Here is a 16,266-nt window from a genome sequence, read left to right as displayed (position 1 = left end):
TCTCAGCATTGCTCATGGACACTCATTCTTTGGGATTCTAACCAAAGCCAGGGGAAAATGCACCCTGCATTCATTTCCTGGCATTGCCAGCCCTCAGCCCCTGATCCAGGCTGTCCCTCCCTGTCACCAGGCTGAGGAAAGGGCATTCATCCACGTCCTTCAAACTTTCTCAGCTTTTTGTCCTTCATTTCCAACTTTAAACTGTTTCCACTTGGTAGGAATGCGGGGATGGAACAATATTTTAACACCAAATTGAAGGATTCCAGAAAATTCCCTGGATTACCAGTTCAATTCCCTATTGAAGGATTCCAGAAAATTCCCTGGATTACCAGTTCAATTCCCTACTGAAGGATTCCAGAAAATTCCCTGGATTATCAGTTCAATTCCCTACTGAAGGATTCCAGAAAATTCCCTGGATTACCAGTTCAATTCCCTACTGGAGGATTCAGGAACTTCCCTGGATTACCAGTTCAATTCCCTACTGAAGGATTCCAGAAAATTCCCTGGGTTATCAATTCAATTCCCTACTGAAGGATTCCAGAAAATTCCCTGGGTTATCAGCTCAATTCCCTGCTGAAGGATTCCAGGAAATTCCCTGGGTTACCAGTTCAATTCCCTACTGAAGGATTCCAGGAAATTCCCTGGGTTACCAGCTCAATTCCCTACTGAAGGATTTCAGAAATTCCCTGGATTATCAATTCAATTCCCTACTGAAGGATTTCAGGAAATTCCCTGGATTACCAATTCAATTCCCTACTGAAGGATTCCAGAAAATTCCCTGAACTATCAGTTCAATTCCCTACTGAAGGATTCCAGAAAATTCCCTGGGTTATCAGCTCAATTCCCTGCTGAATGATTCCAGAAAATTCCCTGGGTTATCAGCTCAATTCCCTACTGAAGGCTTCCAGAAAATTCCCTGGATTACCAGCTCAATTCCCTACTGAAGGATTCCAGAAAATTCCCTGGATTACCAATTCAATTCCCTATTGAAGGATTCCAGAAAATTCCCTGGGTTACCAGCTCAATTCCCTACTGAAGGATTCCAGAAAATTCCCTGGATTACCAGTTCAATTCCCTACTGGAGGATTCCAGAAAATTCCCTGGATTATCAATTCAATTCCCTATTGAAGGATTCCAGAAAATTCCCTGGATTACCAGCTCAATTCCCTGCTCTGCCACAGGCTGAAGATGGGAGCAAAGGGAGCAGCAGAGATTTCCAGGAGCTGACAGAGGAAGTGACCACCAGAGCCTGGAATTTCTCTCCCATCTCCTGGTTCCAGTCCAAATGTTTGAATCACAGCATCATGGCTCAGGCCTGGGACACCAGCAGAACCTTTAACCCTCGTGCTGGGAGCTCCTGAATCATTTCCCATCATTTTTACAGCAGAGGTGGCTCCAGGCCGGGGCAGGACCCTGATCTGGCAGCTCAGGGCTGGAAATGGAAATGGGTTCAGCTGAACCCAGCCCAGTTTGGGATCTCAGCCCATACTGGGTTCCATCTCAGGTTTGGGCATTCCTGGCAGAGCCTTCCATGCATTCCTGCCTCAGCTGGGCTGGGGCAGTTTGCTGGGAGCTGGAAATGGGGAGGCAGAACCTTACAGGTACAATTTCTCACTGGCAGAGTGTCCCCTGCCACTCCTTTCCAATTGGGGAAAAAAAAAATAAATTGAATGGGAACTTTAGGAAAACTCGATGGTAGTGAGAATAACTAATTTTAAATAATTTTAAAATTAGTTATTAAAGATTTTAAATAATCTTTAAGTTTTCACGGTTATTTGTGGGGAGGAAAGAGGGAGATCTTATATTGCCCATACCAGTTAAGTTTTGGGTGTTTTTTGTTTGGTTTTTTTGGGGGTTTTTTTGGTTTTTTTGTGTTTTGGTTTGGTTTTTTTGTTGTTGTTGTTGTTTTTTTGGGGTTTTTTGTAGGTTTTTTTTGTTTTGCTTTGTTTTGGTTTGTTTTTTTTGTTTTTGTTTTTTATTAAAGATTTTAAGTAATCTTCAAGTTTTCATGGAGATTTGTGGGGAGGAAAGAGGGAGATCTTCTATTGTCCATACCAGTTAAGTTTTGGGGTTTTTTGGTTTGTTTTTTTTGGTTTTTTTGGGGTTTTTTGTGTGTTTTATTTTTTGTTTTGTTTTGGGGTTTTTTTATTGTTGTTTTTGTTGTTTTTTGGGTTGTTTTCTTTTTTTTTTTATTAAAGATTTTAAATAATCTTCAAGTTTTCATGGAGATTTGTGGGGAGGAAAGAGGAAGGTCTTCTACTGTCCAGAACATGCCTTTAGTGGGCATAAAAACACTTCCAGCACAGCGCCCTTCAACACAGAGCCAGCCAAAAAATACAATTAAATCTCTGTTGGTTTTCACAGCAAGAGTGAAGGCTGGGGAGGGAAAGAAGGAGCAGAAGGAGAGTGCCCATTTTCCCAAGCTAGGTCACATCAATCTGGGCTGCCAGGGCTACCTCCATGATTTCCCCTGGTTTGGAGCAAGTCAGCAGCAATTTTGGGAATGTTAAAGAGCGGGCAGCACCCAATGAATAAATGGAGGGGGCTCCTTACAGCCCAGCCACCAAAGGAGATGGATCACCAACCTCGAGGAGGATTCACTCACAACTAAAAGCTAAAAACCACATTTCCTGGGCTGCTGGACACAGCCCCAGCAGAGAGCATCCTTCCTTCCCCCCAGCCTGGGGAAAAAACTCTTTTTTCTCTTTTTTTCTGGCTGCAAAACTCTCCTGTGGGGAGGGGAACCAGAGGTGCAAAGGCTGAGGAAGGGTTTCACACACTGCTGGCAAAGCCTCTGCAGGTACCCTGATTGTCTCTCTGCAGCACAACGGAATTGGAAACAGAAAAGCTGGAATCAACTGAAAATGAAGGGGTTTTTTTTCCCTTTCCTTGCTCCTGTGGGATTGTCCTGTGCTGCTGGACACAGCCCCAGCAGAGAACATCATTGCTTCTCCTCATCCTGCCTGCAAAACCCTTCTGTGGGGAGGGGAAACAGAATATTTCACACGCTGCTGGCAAACCCTCTGCAGGTACCCTGACTGTCTCTTTGCAGCTCTGAGAGCAGCACAACTAAATTGAAACCAAAAAAAAAGCTGGAATCAGTTGGAAATGAAGATTTTTGTTTCTCTTTTCCTTGCTCTTGTGGGATTGTCCCTTAAAGCCCTCAAGGCTGAGCATGCAGGGGTTGGTCCTGTTTGTCAGAGCAACACCCACTGCTGCAAACTGGGAGAGGGAGAGGAGCTCCAGCCCTGCTTTGGATTAGGAAGAGACAGGAGGAATAAAAAGAGCATCTGACACTAAAATAAAACTGTTTTGGTCACTGCCATCTCTCTTATTCTAAATGAAGCAATTGTGGGCTCCGTTTGTTTTGCATTCATAATTAGCAGACGGAACAGATGGCAAAGGCGTCACTTAAAGCCACACGTCCGACAAAATAACCCAGGCTGCCAGTGCTGCTTCTCACTGGGAACAGGGAATGGTTCCCCTCTTCTCCCTGCTGAAAGGCATCCCAAAGAGAGGAGCCAGCAGTGTCTGAGTGGGGACTCACGGCAGAAGGAGCCCATTGTGGCAGGAGGGTGGGAAGGGAATGGAACAGAACACAGGGATGGAAAGGAGCAGAGCACTGCCAGCAGCACAGCCAGGGCCTCAAAGATGCACTGAGCCCCTCCTGCCTTCAGTTCTGGGCTGCAGGGAGAGGCTGGGAGCTCTGGGTTCCATTTCAAGGACAGCTGGACAGGAGATGTTGTCCATGAAGGTGTTGTGCCACAGCCATACCTGACTCTTCCTCTCCAGACCTGTAGGGAGGATAAACTGCTCTTCCCTGAGTGGGGAATTCACTGGGATGCTATTCAGAGCACAGCTCCCCATCCCTGGGTGTCCTCAAGGCTGCAGGCGGAGGCTGCAGGGAGCTCTGGGTTCCATTTCAAAGCTGGACAGGAGATGTTGTCCATGAAGGGGTTGTGCCACAGCCATACCTGACTCTTCTTCTCCAGACCTGCAGGGAGGATGCACTGTCCTTCCCTGAGAGGGGAATTCACTGAGAAACTGCTCAGAGCACAGCTCCCCATCCCTGGGTGTCCTCAAGGCAGAGGTTGGGAGCTCTGGGTTCCATTTCAAAGACAGCTGGACAGGAGATGTTGTCCATGAAGGTGTTGTGCCACACCTGACTCTTCCTCTCCAGACCTGTAGGGAGGATGCACTGCTCTTTCCTGAGTGGGGAATTCACTGAGAAACTGCTCAGAGCACAGCTCCCCATCCCTGGATGTCCTCAAGGCTGCAGGCAGAGGCTGCAGGGAGCTCTGGGTTCCATTTCAAAGCTGGACAGGAGATGTTGTCCATGAAGGGGTTGTGCCACAGCCACACCTGACTCTTCCTCTCCAGACTTGTAGGGAGGATGCACTGTCCTTCCCTGAGTGGAAAACTCACTGGGAAGCTGCTCAGAGCACAGCTCCCCATCCCCGGGTGTCCTCAAGGCCACACTGGGCCAGGCTTGGAGCAGCCTGGGATGGTGGAAGGTGTCCTTTTATAGGACAGGAATATTTCTAACAGAATATTTTAATTTCTATCTAATAATCTAATAAAATATTCCAAATTTCTATTTCTAATATTTCTAATTTCTATTTCTAATAAGTATTTCTAATGGGAGCTTTAAGCTCCCTCCCAAGCCCAGCCATGCTGGGATTTGATGGAAATTCAGCTCTCAGGGCTGGGTTTGGCAGGATGAGGGAGGAGTGGGAGGCAGTGGGAGCAGCTCCTTTCCCTCCCGTGTCTCACTGTGGCCACCTCAGATGTGGGACAGCCTGCTCTGCTTCCCTCCCTTCCTGCAGGAAATCTGAGCCCCAGCCAGGCTGCAGGAATGGGCCTGAATTGCTGAATTGGGCCTGAGTGAATTGAAATGGGCCTGAGTGTTGAATTCAGCCTGCATGATGCTCCTCTGCTTTTCATGAATAACCACGTCCCGGCAGAGGCAGCTCTTAGTGCAGGTACTCCCTTCCTGCTTCCCCCCGTGGCCCTAGGAAGGCTTGGACTGGTGAATTCTTTAATTTCAACCCTTATTTTTAATGAGATTATAGCTTTGAGGGCTGATTGTGCATTCTAATTGCTGATTTTTTAAACAGGAGCAGGGAGCAGAGCCCAGGTTTCCCCTTTGCCAGGTGAGTGCCAGAGGCAGCACATCAGTGGGCAATTTTCACTGCACTAAATCCTTTTTTTTCCCCACTGGAATTGTGAAAATTCCATCTTTCTTTCCCCACAGCTTTAGCAGGAGCTGTGCAGAGTCAGGACAGCTGAGTGTTGAAGGTGCTGAGAGCCTGGATGGGCAGCACATCCTTCTCTTTTCCTTGGTCTTTTCCCACTGCTCTGCTCTGCTTGGTTTAGAGAATCCCAGCATGTTTTGGGTGGGAAGGGACCTTGAAGCTCATCCTTAAAGCCTGCTGGTAACAGCTACTGAATGCATGGCTGGTAAGAACTGCAGCATCCCATTGGGAGATGTGATCCCAGGGGGAGGAGCCAAGCATTCCTGCCTGGATATAATCTGGAGATTCTGGAACACCAGCCAAGCATTCCTGCCTGGATATAATCTGGAGATTCTGGAACACCAGCCAAGCATTCCTGCCTGGATAGAATCTGGAGATTCTGGAACACCAGCCAAGCATTCCTACCTGGGTATAATCTGGAGATTCTGGAACACCAGCCAAGCATTCCTACCTGGATATAATCTGGAGATTCTGGAACACCAGCCAAGCATTCCTACCTGGATATAATCTGGAGATTCTGGAACACCAGCACGGCTTCTGCACTGGATTCCCCAGAGGAGCAGCAGCTGCCTCTTGCCCTGGATCTGCAGAGGCAGAGACTGCACCTTTCTCCAGGATCCCTGCTCCAGCAGAACCAGCCCTGGCACTGCAGGAGGGCTGAGCCACAATTCCAATGGTTCTGCTGCCCACACCCTGACCCACAGGGTGTCAGGCTGGGTTCTGACTCTGGCAGTGTGGTTTTAGTTTACTGCATTGTTCATTTTATCCTTTTATATTCTTCCCTATTAAAGAACTGCTATTCCCTGCTCCCATATTTTTGCCTGAGAGCCCCTTAATTTAAAATTTATAACAATTCAGAGGGGTGGGGAGGGTTCACATTCTCCATTTCAGGGGAGGCTCCTGCCTTCCTTAGCAGGCACCTGGCTTTGCAAACCAAGACAACCCCCAAGGTTTACAAAGGGATTTCCTGGGTGTTTCACATTTGTGCACAGAGCTCCTGGGACTCTTCTGCAGCTTTTCCTGCTGCCTGGTGTCCTCCTGGATTGTCCCTGCCTGGTGTCCTCCTGGATTGTCCCTGGCTGTGCAGCACCTCCCCTGTGCCTGGCATTCATTCCTGCCCAGGGGCAGGGTTCTCACAGTGCCATAAAATTACCTCATTCCTCATCATGAGCTCATGAGAATGAGGTAACCAAACTCACCCACAATAAATTCATCCTCATTATCCAACCCCGGTTTGCCCCTTTTTTTATCGTTATTAAACTTTATCATTATTAATTAAACTTCTCCACGTCCCTTCTGCTGTGTTAATGCATTTATGGCACCTTGAATGACCATTCCCTGGGTCTGAGCTCCAGCTCGAATCCCAAATATCCCACTGGAAAGATTCTGGCTTGGGAGGAGACATCTGCAGCCTCTTCCCAGCTCCCAAAACAAAGGGATGTGCACCAGCACCAAGCTTCTGGAAGCTTCCACATCAGAAGTGCCCCAGGTGAGCTTTACCCACAACTTTCCCAAGCTCAGGCAAGTAGGCTGAGCTTAGGAATAGCTGAGCCAGTCCCACAGCCTCTGGAAAATCAAGGTTTTTATTGATTTTTCCATCTCTAAGGATGCTGGAAAGCCTCAGAACTTTGTATTTCCAGTGATTTTGACAATAAGACTCTGATATTGCTCAGGGCTTACAAAATACAGATTTAAAAAAAGCACCCTGATCTCAACATTAAGACTTCTTTTTCTGATTACAACTTGAAGTTCCTTTGGCTTTCTTTCATCCTCTTCCTATAAATTCCTGCCCAAATTTCTCAAAAGGGCAGAACTGGAGTCCCTTCAAATGCACCAATAAATAAAATAATAATTAATAGGTGGCTCAGATAAAGGCTTTCCATCTCAGGGCAGAGGAAAGTATTAGCTAATTAATCATCAAGTTGGCATTACCTTATCTTTTGGCACCTCCAAGAAAATGTAAATCTGAAACGAGTTGGGGGTGGTGGTGTGTGGAAACAAAGGAATAAGAAGCCAACAATAGTTTTGGAAATGGATGACAAAATCCAAATGTTCTGCCTGACTGCTGCTAAATTAAGCTCTGTGTTATCAGTGCAAAGATTAGGAAAAGGGAGATTTTCCTCTGAACCTCAAGTCACACTTTGGAGCTGCACAGGACACGACAGCAGGAGTGGAGACAAGAGGATTCACTCACCCTGAAAAGGAGTGGAAATGAAAAAGGATCTGCCCAGGTCTTGGTTACCCCCAAACACGGCTCTGTGGAGGAAAAGAAGAAAGAAAGGGTTAATTTATTGTGTAGGAGATGAAGAAGAGATGCTCACTCTTCCTCCCTCCCAGGCTCCATCCAACCCACCTCTGCCTTCAGCCCTTTTTGCCCAGAATTCCCTTTTCCCCCACTTTTAAGTGGAAAGGGCTGCAGTGAGGTCCTGCCTTGAGCCAAACGCTGTTCTGGGAATTGTTTCAGTGCTAAAGCAACGAGGAAAATTCATTTTCCCACCCCACCTTCATCTGAGGCTCCCAGCTGCTGACCAGAGATGGAAGATCATCAGCTGGAGTTGTGTTTGCTCCAATTGATTTTTTTTTTTTTTTTTGCTTCTTTTGAGCAAAACTTCCCCTTTCAGTGAGAGGTCATCTCCACAAGCACAGCCCAGCCTTGGACGGATTCACCAATTAAAGCTTTGTCAAACTCTGCTCGAATTTAAACCATCCCAGCTGGCACTTTTTACCCCAAATCCAGCCGAGGGAAATGATTCCACACGTTCCTTCCTCAGCTCCAATTAACAAAGATTCAGCTCAGCTCCATGACAAACGTTTTGCAAGCACCTGTGGGTGTTGATGGGATCAAAGGAGCTGCATTCCTTCCTGCCCAGGCACAGATCCCTTCCCTCCTGCTGGAGGAGGCAGTGCCATGGATGGGCACGCTGCTCCTCAAAAAAAAAAAAAAGGAATTTTATTCCCAAAGAACGGGGAATAAGGGAAGGTAGAAAAGGTCCCTCAAAGTATTTTTGTCTTTAATTCAACATACCCTGACCTCCAACAAACTTCCTGGTGACATCCAAGTCTATAAAGCAGAAGGGATGAAGGCACATGGCAGCTCCAGGGAATCATGATATTCCACAAATCCAGCTTCAGTTGGAGCTGGATTTGTGGAATCAATCTATTCCTACTCAATGAGTCAAAAAGTTGATTTATTCCTAATCAATGAGCCCACAGACCCTCTGCAATCCATCCAAATCAAAACTTATTCCTTCTTTCTTCCCTTCTGTTTTCATTTTGCCCCTAAAAGGATGGGAAATCCAACAACTCAGCGTGTTCTGATCAAATGCACAAAAAGCCACCAGGACCTGGTTTTAGCTGCATCAAAGTCCTGCAGATGCTGCATTTTCTCCCCCAGTTCATCCAGCCACAAAGATTTACAAACATGGCAAAGGGAAGCAAAACATTTTTGCATCCCTACAAAAAAGAGGATGCACCTTTAGGTGTTGCAGGAATTTTTTCCCATTAATTTCAAGAATGAAGTCAAGAATTTTAATTTTTTTTCCCTTTTTTTTTTTTTTTTTTTTTTTTTAACGTGGCTGGTTATTTGACGAGTGAAGCATTAGATTTGCGAGTTGTTCTGCAAGCCAAAACACGCTCCCTTTTCATTCATAACACCGAGCTGCTCGGCGTTAAACAGCCGATTATCATGAATGAAGTGGGTGTAACTTCCTTGAAATCCTCCACAGACCTGTCAAAGCACAGCTACCGCAGCTCGCTTTTCTCCTTGAAGCACACACATCATTGCTTTAATTGTTCCCCTATCCCCCAAATGTGTTCCGTTCAAAGTGAGGGGGGTTTTTTTGGAATTTTTTTTCTTTTTTTTTTTTTTTTTATCTTTTTTTTTTTGGGGAGAGGAGAAAAAGGGGAAGGGTGGGGATAAGAGAGGGAAAGTGGGGCTGTGCCTCCGCCGTCCAATTTTGATTTTTCTTGTGGGGATCTAAATTAAGCTTCATCCGTTTAAAAGTGTGGCAGACAAAACCTTGCAAATCAAAGCCCCGGCCTGTTTTGCATGGATAATCAAGAGCCTCTGGCTCTTTTTTTTTCCTAAGAGGAAACGTTTAACCCTAAAGAGAAGAGGATTCGTGGTTAAAGTGCTGGCCAAGCACTTCAAAAATTTAAATTTGACTCCAGGTTTGCCATTCTCCACTTCCTTCCCACACTTTTTTTGCCCCAGTGTTGCCACTTTGATATTTGCAGACTGGGACGGTCTGAGCCAAGAGGCTGAAAAACTGCCCTGATAAACACACATTAAATTGAGATTTAATTACAGATCTTTCCAAGGATGAGCGTTATCCCAAAGAAAGACCTGCAGCATCTCAGCCCTTCCTCTTATCCCTCCTATTATCCCCACATTCCTCTTATTCCTCTTTAGGACACCAATCTCAGCCAGCATAAATTGTGATCTCACCACTGACCCACCAAACATTTCACCCTCTTGCCTAAACACTGCTACAGCCTGGAAAACTACAGAAAAGCCACTAAAACAACCCCAAACCCACAGGGACTGACACACTTGACAAGGTTCAGTCTCAGGAAACACTGGGGAAAGTGGCACCAGGGAAAACCATTACAATTTTCAGATTTCAGCTCAGACTCTCAGCTAAATGTCATTATCTCGCCCACAACCAAGACATCAACAACAAATCTTGATGGTGCTTTCACGACAGCAGCTTTTACACATCCCTTAACAGCTCTAACACTAACAAAGGCTGGTGCTTGGGGGGGGAAAAACAGAAATATTTGTCCAGCATTTTGGAAAACTCCAAACTTGTAATGTATTGCAGCCAACTCTGGAGACAGGAGCTTCCCACCTGCTCCTGATTTTTATCCCAAAGGGGTGATGCCCACCTGGGAGCAGCCACCTTTGACTGGACACCGGATCCCACTGAAAATTCCAGTGAAAAAGCTGCATCCTCCACCAGCTCCACCTTACCAAAATCCACATTTCTCCCTTAGCAAGTGGAAATGCCAGCTCCCGAGGGATTTCCCTGCTCCCACAGAAGCCAGAGGGAATTTTGATGCTGGTTTCAGAGGCAGTGAGAGCTGCACTTTCATTCTCCTGGCTATCCTGGGCACAGAGATTCCCTCCTGGCTCTCTTCAGCTGCCATGCAGTGCTGCATGCAGCTGCATTGCTGTGAAATGCATCACTGCCTCTGACTCACCCTGCAAAGGACACGTTTGTGAACTGACCCACCAGTGACAAAATCCTCTCTTTCTTCACTTGGAGGAGGCAGAGATGAGGCAAAGGTTCCTCGTCTGATTCATTTCCTGGGGAAATTTTTACTCCCTGCATCTTTTTTCAGTCCTTATTCAGCCAGCGAGTAGTGAAGTGATTAATACCAAATCCATGCTTGACACAGAGTGGAAGGATTCATTCAAATTCTTTTAAAATCAGCTCTTAATTAATTGCTTAGAAAAACAACCCATTGCCAAAAATGTGGGGGGTTGGTTTTCCTGCCTTTTTTTTTTGCCTTTTTGTTTTTTTGCTTTTTTTTCCCCAATTGAGAAAGCTTTTTCAGTTGAGAAACTAATTACAGGCACACAGCAAAATGCATGAAGGACAAAACCGGGCACCTTTTTGATATTCAGCCCCTCAGAAGGAAGAAATAGGAACCTGGACAGGGCTCCAGGGCAGCTCCAGCTCTGCTGCTTCTCCACTTCCATCCAGCCCTGCTCCTTTCTGCAGAAATCCTGCGGGCATCAGGCAGGACCACAGTGAGCAGGAAATTCAAACTGCCAGAAATAAAAGCTAAAGGCAAAGAGAGCCCTGTGGAAAGAGCTGTAAGTTTCTGGACAGTTTTTGTCCCCCTGATTGCTCCCACCAAGGCAGTACTAACCAAGTCCAGATCGGGATGGGGTTGGGGACAATCCCTGGGGCTTGCGAGGCTCTGCAGGGCTTGGCACTGGGGACCAGCCTGATTTCTCCATCCTGCCAGGGAGGGCAAGCTCAGCCCACAGGATTCAGGAGAAGAACGAGCCTGTCCTGTCCTTTCCTTTCCTTTCTCCTCCCTGTCTCCCTCCCTCTCTCCACATTCTTCTCCTCTCGCCTTTTCCACGGCGAGCACTGAATGATGGGATTTTTGACATCAGAGGAAAGTCATCCCTTCTCCACTCCCCCAGCTCCTGCCTGTTTCCTCCTCAGCCACTCTGCTCCTTTGAGAGCTCCATCCCCACTCAGGGATCAGCTGATCCCACCACAGCAGCATCCCTGAGCATCCCAAACCCTGCCCCAAGCACACCACAGCCTGCTCCACACTCCCTGGCAGCCTTCAGAGCTCACTCTGGCTGCTCCAGAGCTGGCAGAGCTGTAGCAAAGTCATTGTTTGGGAAAGGTAAAGCGAGCCCTATTTACTCAGACTCAGGGTGCGAGGATTTGTTTCCTCAGGGATCAGCTGATCCCACCACAGGAGCATCCCTGAGCATCCCTGAGCATCCCTGAGTGTCCCTGAGCATCCCTGAGCGTCCCCAAGCATCCCAAACCCTGCCCCAAGCACACCACAGCCTGCTCCACTCTGCCTGGCAGCCTTTAGAGCTGCTCCAGAGCTGGCAGAGCTGTAGCAAAGTCATTGTCTGGGCAAGGTAAAGCGACCTCTGTTTACTCGGACGGCTCAGCCGCCCGCAGGGAATAACTGGGCTGGAGAGAAGCGAAAATGTGGCTGGGAAAGCTCCGCGCTGGCTGCCACAATGAGCTGAATGTTCGGGCAGTTCATGCCCTCTCTCCTGCAGTTTCTGCAGCCCTTTGATTTATTATCTGCAGCCAGACAGCCAATGACCCCATCCCGCTGCAGCGAGCCAAGGACAGATGAGAGACTTGTTCAGCTCAGCGCATTTTCTGATCCCGGCAAATACCCCGTTAATTATCATAAGCTGCCAGGCACCTGCCATAAGTTGTTTATTAAAGAATAGCATTAACCAAATCGGGATTTTTTTTTTAAACCACGCATTTCCTCCTCCAGTAGCACCAGTGGATTCCAGCTGGTTGGATTTATTGGATTCCAGCTGGACCCATATTGGGGTGCACAAGTCAGGGAGTATTTCGAACCTTATTAGCATAAGAAAATTGATAGACAAAATGCCTTGGCAAAAGCAAAGGGAACTTTGAAAATTAGACCTAGATTGCAAAAAGATTCAATCAAACAGGTTTACCAGAAAAAGAAAATCCCATTTGTCACAGACATCTTTTATGAAAAATCTTTTCCTTAGGATTTTTCCTCCTGAGAAGCTGAGAGGTCTCAGGAACAAAATGCAACCAATGGTTATCTGCTGCTGTGGAATGCAACAGGTGCATCTGGGATTGGGCTCATATGGTTGTTTCTAATTAATGGCCAATCACAGCCCAGCTGGCTCGGACAGAAAGCCTGAGCCACAAGCCTTTGTTATCATTCTTTCTTTTTCTATTCTTAGCCAGCCTTCTGAAGAAATCCTTTCTTCTATTCTTTTAGTATAGTTTTATATATAATATATATCATAAACTAATAAATCAGCCTTCTGAACCATGGAGTCAGATCCTCGTCTCTTCCCTCATCCTCAGACCCCTGTGAGCGCGGTCACACCCATCAAACTCTGCAAGCAAGAGATGTTGTTATCTGCATAAGTTTGTGCGTGTGATTTTAACCTAATCATTGCAGAACACATTACTAGTCTCCCTAAAATGCTGTATAAGCGAATCCCACGATAAAATCGGATTCTCATCACCGACTCTGTCTCCCCTTCTCCCTCCATGGCCGGCAGACCCAGGGAAGGGCGAGCGGGGCTCGGCGGGGTCGGAGCGGCCGCGGTGACTCAGGAGCGGCTCTGAGTCACTCACGGAGCTGCCCCGGCTTCCTCCGGCCTCCGGGGGGGCGGAGGTCGGAATTTCCTGCTGGCCCTTGGCCTTGTAAATCACCACGTCCTGTTGAGCCGCTCTGCCGGGAGGGCAGCGAGTGGGAGGGACGGGGCTGCTGGCCGGTCCACCTGCTCGGCAGGGGCAGCGGTGGGAATGCAGCACCCCGAGGCTTCCTGCTCCACACAGAATTCAGTAATTCATCATTCGGTGTGCCCGGACACCTTCAGATCCCTGACAACCTCGCTGGAACCACACACTGCCCATCCAGCAACCCACAGACACAAATCTCCACTTAGGACAGCACTGATATAGCCCCAGGGGATTTCTCTGCCTCCCTTCCCCATAAATGAGAAGCCCTGGCATCAATTACACCTATAGATCTAAAGGTGAAAATCAAAATGTTGGTTGGAGGTCCTGGGATAAATCCAACCCTGTGAAAGTCTTCCCAATTAAACTTAATTTCTTGTGGCTGGAAAGATTTCACTGCCACAAAGAGCTCAGATATAATTCAGTAATTCATAATCCAGTGTGCCCTGACACCCTCAGATTCCTGACAGCCTCACTGGAACCACACATTGCCCATCCAGCCACCCACAGACCCAAATCCCCACTTACATGGACGGCACAGGTACAGCCCCAGGTGCCTTCCCCATCAATGAGGTGCCCTGAACACCAGCCTGGCAGCAGTTACACCCGTGGATTTGAAGGTGAAAACCAAAATGTTGGGTGGAAATCCTGGGATAAATCCAACCCTGGGAAAGTCTTCCCAATTAAACTTAATTTCAGTTGGGCTGGAAAGATTCCACTGTCCCAAAGATCTCATGGATGATCTGTGCCTCCATGACCCTGAGAAAAGCCAATGGATAGCTGAGACCATGGACCATGGGCAATCAGGAAGGGAAGGAAGCTTTTTAGCCATGTGAAGAGCACCTTCCAGAGCAGACCCCACTGGCCAAAATCAATGTTTGAGTCAGGAAATTGAGTGGTGGAAAGGAAAAGAAGGATGCTGATGGCACCCAGCAGAATTCCTGGCCATGCCCCAGGGCTGGTGACACAGGACCAAGTTTATCCTACACCAAAAGCGTGTCCAGGAGGGAAAATGAGCTCAGCACACCTTGGAAGTTGTTCCTTCAGACTCCACTCAAAGCTGACTGACGGATTTACTCCCAGACTCACCTGCCCATGTTGTACAGCTGTGATCACTCAGAAATTGTTAAATATTACACAGTGACAAAAAATTTCACACAGCAACTCACCAGCCCCTACCACAATGGGGTTGTAATCCCCTGCCAACAAGTGGGGGGGACTTTTAAACCTTTATTTCCAGCCCTGCACCTTTACACTGCTTTCATTTCATCCCTTCTAGCTGAATTTGATTTAATTCTTGCAAGGAAAGTTGTCCCAATGGAGACACAGAGATCCCATCCCAGCCCAGCCCAGGACTGCTAAAAGCATTTATGACACCAACACTGCCTGGGGAGTTTGGGGATGGTCAGACCTGAATGCATTTTGGCAGGTCCCAAAAATATTATAGTTTTTGAGAGAGATCATTTGGTTCCTATCAGACTTTCACATCTCATCTGGGAGATGATGGCTTTTGGAACATCTTTTGGGGCATATCATTATCTAAGGGCATCAAAGAATTGTACAAAAAAAAAAAAATCCATGAGAAATACAAACAGGTAGAACCACAAGGAGATTAAACCTAAGCAGGTTTTGACCAAAACCAAGACACTCATTTTTTATCAGCCAGAGTCAATTCCCCCCTTCAGGAGCTCCCGAAGGCCAGTGGGTGGATTCCCATCACTCAACATTTCAAAACCAAGGCTGGGTGTTTTTCATGCAGACAGGGAAGGATTTTGGCCAGCAGTGCCCAGGAGATGAGAGCAGCCTGTGCTGAGGATCCTGGCTGGCTCCAGCCCCTCCCCAGCGCTCACCTCCAGCAGCACTTGTTGTTCACAGCCAGCCTGTTTCCCCACGCATGACCAGAGCTGACCCTGCTTAGATTACAAAAGTTAAAGGGTCCAGAAGTGAGGAAAAACAGGAAATCCAAACAGTGAAAATCTCAGCAATAACGTTTCCTAACAAAGACCTTCAGATCTCGCTCGGGGCCGGCAGCTGTCTTGGTGACGTCCAGAAAGGGCCATGTTCAGCGTGGTCCTTCTGCCATTTATTTTTACCCTGTTTATTTTTCTATACTGTGACATTTTCCTCCTTTTTTTAAAGGCCTGGTCATAAATGAGGGTGCTAATCCAGACCTGAGAAAACAGACACAAATGCACGCACCCCATGTGCTTCCCTGGCATGGGATTTTCCCTACAGAACATCAAGCCTGTGCACCACTTAAATCCCCTTTTGGGGCCACAAAATTGGGATTGAATCTGCAGAGATATGAAAGGAGATGATCCACAGCTTAATTTATTCTGCCATAACCTCTAGGGCTGCAAACTAACTCCAAACATGATCCTGGTAAGGAGTTATGAGCTTCATTTTGAAGAGAAATGTCATGTTTGTTTGTTTTGGTGCTTCTGCATTTTAGACCTCACCCAAACCTCCTGAGCAAATGTTCTGTACAGATCTGCCTGGGATGCTGCTGTGGGCCAAACCTGTGGGTGGCATCAACTGGCATCACTCCTGTGCCACTGGGTCATCAGTGAAGACCTTGTCCTGTTATGGGACCGGAGCCTGCTGTGGGATTAAAGGAGCTTGGAGAGGCGTTTTTTAGGCCTGGTTGTTTTCCGTTCAAATTTTAAGTCCCACCGCGGGTGGTTTTGGGGGTGAGATTGGCCTTTTGCTCCCCGGCAGGGCAGGTTTTTGCCATTACACTGCCATCTAGTGCTGCGAGCTCGCAAGGGAAAAGAGCCCCGGCCTGCAGGGGCCACCACCAGCAACAGCCAAGCTCGGGCTCCAGGAGTGAATGAAATCCAATTAAATAAACAGAATCACCAACGAAGTAAACAGAATCACCAAGTGCACAGCCACCGGTGGCTCTCAACCATGGCACAATAACAAAGCACTTCCAAGAGAGGGAATTGCACAGAAGCTCATCCGTTATCCAGCTGCTCTCCATGGTGAGGCACGTTCAGGATGTGCAGGTTTGAAACTGAAACTCTCCAAATCCAGCTGCTCCCCTGGTACCAGGTGGC

At 47.3% G+C, this 16,266-nt stretch overlaps 1 long non-coding RNA gene across 7 annotated transcripts in view; it reads right to left on the bottom strand.

The window, feature by feature from the left end:
* The window catches only part of LOC139600902 (uncharacterized), a 160,483-nt gene that overhangs the window by 38,377 nt on the left and 105,840 nt on the right, over positions 1-16,266 (bottom strand). For all 7 annotated transcript variants that reach the window (XR_011682703.1, XR_011682706.1, XR_011682704.1 and 4 more), the window contains one exon: positions 7,450-7,511. This is a non-coding gene — a long non-coding RNA (uncharacterized lncRNA). The remainder of the gene's footprint in view (positions 1-7,449; positions 7,512-16,266) is intronic.

Source organism: Agelaius tricolor, unplaced genomic scaffold (assembly GCF_023055355.1).
Source record: "Agelaius tricolor isolate 1412-34295 unplaced genomic scaffold, bAgeTri1.0.p SCAF_29, whole genome shotgun sequence".
NCBI classification, from domain to species: Eukaryota; Metazoa; Chordata; class Aves; order Passeriformes; family Icteridae; genus Agelaius; species Agelaius tricolor.
Note: the sequence above shows the minus strand (reverse complement) of the source record. Positions and strands in the feature narration are given on the sequence as shown.